The 6,392-nt window shown below is 46.9% G+C and overlaps 1 non-coding gene across 1 annotated transcript; it reads right to left on the reverse strand.

Moving 5' to 3' along the window:
* Positions 1-1,212: 1,212 nt before the first annotated feature.
* Positions 1,213-1,285, reverse strand: TRNAK-CUU (transfer RNA lysine (anticodon CUU)). Its single transcript has one exon. It is a non-coding gene; the product is annotated as a tRNA-Lys (tRNA).
* Positions 1,286-6,392: the final 5,107 nt, after the last annotated feature.

Raw genomic sequence — 6,392 nt, forward strand, 5'->3', positions numbered from 1 at the left:
ACCGCTCCCGGATGGGCTCGAACCACCAACCTTTCGGTTAACAGACGAACGCGCTAATCATTGCGCCACGGACGCCCAAAAAAAAATGGTCGTCAGGTATTGTGGAAAAACTTTGGCTTTTTACGTTACATTAGAGATCCCACAACACCGCTCCCGGGTGGGCTCGAACCACCAACCTTTCGGTTAACAGCCGAACGCGCTAACCATTGCGCAACGGAAGCCCAAATATTAAATGGTCGTCAGGTATTGAGGTAAAACTTTGTCTTTTTACTTCACATCTGAGACCTAACAACACCGATCCCGGCTGGGCTCGAACCACCACCTTTCGGTTAACAGCCGAACGCGCTAACCATTGCGCCACGGACGCCCAAAAATTAAATGGTCGTCAGGTATTGTGGAAAAACTTTGGCTATTTACGTTACATTTGAGATCCCAAAACACCGCTCCCGGATGGGCTCGAACCACCAACCTTTCGATTAACAGCCGAACGCGCTAACATTGAGCCACGGAAGCCCAAAAATTAAATGTTCGTCAGGACAATAAATAAAAATGTACCTCGATTTTTAATAACATTTTCAAAATCGACGTTTCACGGCCAAAGAAGTATATTTTGAGTATTTCTACACTATTTTCAAATATAACCACTGAAACCATTATTTTTATACTTTTTGCTTTAATTCAAGCAATGTAACGATATTCATTCAAAAAACTGTTAAAATTCAATTTTCAATAAGAAATCGTATTCACGGATTTTGTGTCTTGAAGAAGAAAAACCTGCGATTTTTTCGGTACTTTTTTGAATGCATTTTTTTCTGGAGAAATTTTTGACCGAATTCAGCTTAATTCCCTATAAAACACTCATTAAAAGTGATTTCATCTCGATTGAACAATAAATAAAAATGTACCTCGATTTTTAATAACATTTTCAAAATCGACGTAACTCGGCCTAAGATATGGCCGTTGCCGAGAGTGCTAGTTAAAAATTCGAATTTAAATTAAGTGAGACAAATTAACCTTCATCTTTATAACCTTGACTTTTTACGTCACATCTGAGACCTCACAACACCGCTCCGGGATGGGGTCGAACCACCAACCTATTGGTTAACAGCCGAACGCGCTAACCATTGAGCCACGGAAGCTCAGAAATTAAATGGTTGTCAGGTATTGTGGAAAACCTTGACTTTTTACGTCACATCTGAGACCTCACAACACCGCTCCCGGATGGGCTCGAACCACCAACCTATTGGTTAAGAGCCGAACGTGCTAACCATTGCGCCACGGAAGCCCAAAAATTAAATGTTCGTCAGGTATTGTGGATAAATTTTGGCTTTCTACGTTACATTTGAGATCACACAACACCGCTTCCGGGTGGGCTCGAACCACCAACCTATTGGTTAACAGCCGAACGCGCTAACCATTGCGCCAAGGAAGCCCAAAATTTAAATGCTCGTCAGGTATTGTGTAAAAACCTTGACTTTTTACGTCACATCTGAGACCTCACAACACCGCTCCCGGATGGGCTCGAACCACCAACCTATTGCTTAACAGCCGAACGCGCTAACCATTGCGCCACGGAAGCCCAAAAGCTAAATGCTCGTCAGGTATTGTGCAAAAAACTTGACTTTTTACGTCACATCTGAGACCTCACAACACCGCTCCCGGATGGGCTCGAACCACCAACCTTTCGATTAACAGCTGAACGCGCTAACCATTGCGCCACGGAATCCCAAAAATTAAATGCTCGTCAGGTATTGTGTAAAAACCTTGACTTTTTACGTCACATCTGAGACCTCACAACAACGCTCCCGGATGGGCTCGAACAAAAAACTATTGGTTAACAGCCGAACGCGCTAACCATTGCGCCACGGAAGCCCAAAAGTTAAATGCTCGTCAGGTATTGTGTAAAAACCTTGACTTTTTACGTCACATCTGAGACCTCACAACACCGCTCCCGGATGGGCTCGAACCACCAACCTATTGGTTAACAGCCGAATGTGCTAACCATTGCGCCACGGAAGCCCAAAAATTAAATGGTCGTCAGGTATTGTGGAAAAACTTTGGCTTTCTACGTTACATTTGAGATCACACAACACCGCTCCCGGATGGGCTCGAACCACCAACCTATTGGTTAACAGCCGAACGCGCTAACCATTGCGCCACGGAAGCCCAAAAGTTAAATGCTCGTTAGGTATTGTGTAAAAACCTTGACTTTTTACGTCACATCTGAGACCTCACAACACCGCTCCCGGATGGGCTTGAACCACCAACCTATTGGTTAACAGCCGAACGCGCTAACCATTGCGCCACGGAAGCCCAAAAGTTAAATGCTCGTCAGGTATTATGTAAAAACCTTGACTTTTTACGTCACATCTGAGACCTCACAACACCGCTCCCGGATGGGGTCGAACGACCAACCTATTGGTTAACAGCCGAACGCGCTAACCATTGCGCCACGGAAGCCCAAAAATTAAATGGTCGTCATTTATTGTGCAAAAACTTTGGCTTTCTACGTTACATTTCAGATCCCACAACACCGCTCTCGGGTGGGCTCGAACCACCAACCTATTGGTTAACAGCCGAACGCGCTAACCATTGCGCCATGGAAGCCCAAAAGTTAAATGCTCGTCAGGTATTGTGTAAAAACCTTGACTTTTTACGTCACATCTGAGACCTCACAACACCGCTCCCGGATGGGCTCGAACCACCAACCTATTTGTTAACAGCCGAACGCGCTAACCATTGCGCCACGGAAGCCCAAAAGTTAAATGCTCGTTAGGTATTGTGTAAAAACCTTGACTTTTTACGTCACATCTGAGACCTCACAACACCGCTCCCGGATGGGGTCGAACCACCAACCTATTGGTTAACAGCCGAACGCGCTAACCATTGCGCCACGGAAGCCCAAAAATTAAATGGTCGTCATTTATTGTGCAAAAACTTTGGCTTTCTACGTTACATTTCAGATCCCACAACACCGCTCCCGGGTGGGCTCCAACCACCAACCTATTGGTTAACAGCCGAACGCGCTAACCATTGAGCCACGGAAGCTCCGAAATTAAATGGTTGTCAGGTATTGTGGAAAACCTTGACTTTTTACGTCACATCTGAGACCTCACAACACGGCTCCCGGATGGGCTCGAACCACCAACCTATTGGTTAACAGCCGAACGTGCTAACCATTGCGCCACGGAATCCCAAAAATTAAATGGTCGTCAGGTATTGTGGAAAAACTTTGGCTTTCTACGTTACATTTGAGATCACACAACACCGCTCCCGGATGGGCTCGAACCACCAACCTATTGGTTAACAGCCGAACGCGCTAACCATTGCGCCACGGAAGCCCAAAAGTTAAATGCTCGTTAGGTATTGTGTAAAAACCTTGACTTTTTACGTCACATCTGAGACCTCACAACACCGCTCCCGGATGGGCTCGAACCACCAACCTATTGGTTAACAGCCGAACGCGCTAACCATTGCGCCACGGAAGCCCAAAAGTTAAATGCTCGTCAGGTATTATGTAAAAACCTTGACTTTTTACGTCACATCTGAGACCTCACAACACCGCTCCCGGATGGGGTCGAACGACCAACCTATTGGTTAACAGCCGAACGCGCTAACCATTGCGCCACGGAAGCCCAAAAATTAAATGGTCGTCATTTATTGTGCAAAAACTTTGGCTTTCTACGTTACATTTCAGATCCCACAACACCGCTCCCGGATGGGCTCGAACCACCAACCTATTTGTTAACAGCCGAACGCGCTAACCATTGCGCCACGGAAGCCCAAAAGTTAAATGCTCGTTAGGTATTGTGTAAAAACCTTGACTTTTTACGTCACATCTGAGACCTCACAACACCTCTCCCGGATGGGGTCGAACCACCAACCTATTGGTTAACAGCCGAACGCGCTAACCATTGCGCCACGGAAGCCCAAAAATTAAATGGTCGTCATTTATTGTGCAAAAACTTTGGCTTTCTACGTTACATTTCAGATCCCACAACACCGCTCCCGGGTGGGCTCCAACCACCAACCTATTGGTTAACAGCCGAACGCGCTAACCATTGAGCCACGGAAGCTCCGAAATTAAATGGTTGTCAGGTATTGTGGAAAACCTTGACTTTTTACGTCACATCTGAGACCTCACAACACGGCTCCCGGATGGGCTCGAACCACCAACCTATTGGTTAACAGCCGAACGTGCTAACCATTGCGCCACGGAATCCCAAAAATTAAATGGTCGTCAGGTATTGTGGAAAAACTTTGGCTTTCTACGTTACATTTGAGATCACACAACACCGCTCCCGGATGGGCTCGAACCACCAACCTATTGGTTAACAGCCGAACGCGCTAACCATTGCGCCACGGAAGCCCAAAAGTTAAATGCTCGTCAGGTATTATGTAAAAACCTTGACTTTTTACGTCACATCTGAGACCTCACAACACCGCTCCCGGATGGGGTCGAACGACCAACCTATTGGTTAACAGCCGAACGCGCTAACCATTGCGCCACGGAAGCCCAAAAATTAAATGGTCGTCATTTATTGTGCAAAAACTTTGGCTTTCTACGTTACATTTCAGATCCCACAACACCGCTCCCGGATGGGCTCGAACCACCAACCTATTTGTTAACAGCCGAACGCGCTAACCATTGCGCCACGGAAGCCCAAAAGTTAAATGCTCGTTAGGTATTGTGTAAAAACCTTGACTTTTTACGTCACATCTGAGACCTCACAACACCGCTCCCGGATGGGGTCGAACCACCAACCTATTGGTTAACAGCCGAACGCGCTAACCATTGCGCCACGGAAGCCCAAAAATTAAATGGTCGTCATTTATTGTGCAAAAACTTTGGCTTTCTACGTTACATTTCAGATCCCACAACACCGCTCCCGGGTGGGCTCCAACCACCAACCTATTGGTTAACAGCCGAAGCGCTAACCATTGAGCCACGGAAGCTCCGAAATTAAATGGTTGTCAGGTATTGTGGAAAACCTTGACTTTTTACGTCACATCTGAGACCTCACAACACGGCTCCCGGATGGGCTCGAACCACCAACCTATTGGTTAACAGCCGAACGCGCTAACCATTGAGCCAAGGAAGCTCAGAATTTAAATGGTTGTCAGCTATTGTGGAAAAACTTTAGCTTTCTACGTTACATTTGAGACCGCACAACACCTTTCCCGGGTGGGCTCGAACCACCAACCTTTCGATTAACAGCTGAACGCGCTAACCATTGCGCCACGGGAGCCCAAAAATTAAATGCTCGTCAGGTATTGTGTAAAAACCTTGACTTTTTACGTCACATCTGAGACCTCACAACACCGCTCCCGGATGGGCTCGAACCACCAACCTATTGGTTAACAGCCGAACGCGCTAAACATAGCGCCACGGAAGCCCAAAAGTTAAATGCTCGTCAGGTATTGTGTAAAAACCTTGACTTTTTACGTCACATCTGAGACCTCACAACACCGCTCCCGGATGGGCTCGAACCACCAACCTATTGGTTAACAGCCGAACGCGCTAACCATTGCGCCACGGAAGCCCAAAAGTTAAATGCTCGTCAGGTATTGTGTAAAAACCTTGACTTTTTACGTCAAATCTGAGACCTCAAAACACCGCTCCCGGATGGGGTCGAACCACCAACCTATTGGTTAACAGCCCAACGCGCTAACCATTGCGCCACGGAAGCCCAAAAATTAAATGGTCGTCATTTATTGTGCAAAAACTTTGGCTTTCTACGTTACATTTGAGATCCCACAACACCGCTCCCGGGTGGGCTCGAACCACCAACCTATTGGTTAACAGCCGAACGCGCTTACCATTGAGCCACGGAAGCTCAGAAATTAAATGGTTGTCAGGTATTGTGGAAAAACTTTGGCTTTCTACGTTACATTTGAGATCACACAACACCGCTCCCGGGTGGGCTCGAACCACCAACCTATTAGTTAACAGCCGAACGCGCTAACCATTGCGCCACGGAAGCCCAAAAGCTAAATGCTCGTCAGGTATTGTGCAAAAAACTTGACTTTTTACGTCACATCTGAGACCTCACAACACCGCTCCCGGATGGGCTCGAACCACCAACCTATTGGTTAACAGCCGATCGCGCTAACCATTGCGCCACGGAAGCCCAAAAGTTAAATGCTCGTCAGGTATTGTGTAAAAACCTTGACTTTTTACGTCACATCTGAGACCTCACAACACCGCTCCCGGATGGGCTCGAACCACCAACCTATTTGTTAACAGCCGAACGCGCTAACCATTGCGCCACGGAAGCCCAAAAGTTAAATGCTCGTTAGGTATTGTGTAAAAACCTTGACTTTTTACGTCACATCTGAGACCTCACAACACCGCTCCCGGATGGGGTCGAACCACCAACCTATTGGTTAAC

The sequence above is a fragment of the Phalangium opilio genome, unplaced genomic scaffold, assembly GCF_054372755.1.
Source record: "Phalangium opilio isolate 3A_F unplaced genomic scaffold, DU_Popi_V2 ptg000002l_1, whole genome shotgun sequence".
Lineage (NCBI taxonomy): Eukaryota > Metazoa > Arthropoda > Arachnida > Opiliones > Phalangiidae > Phalangium > Phalangium opilio.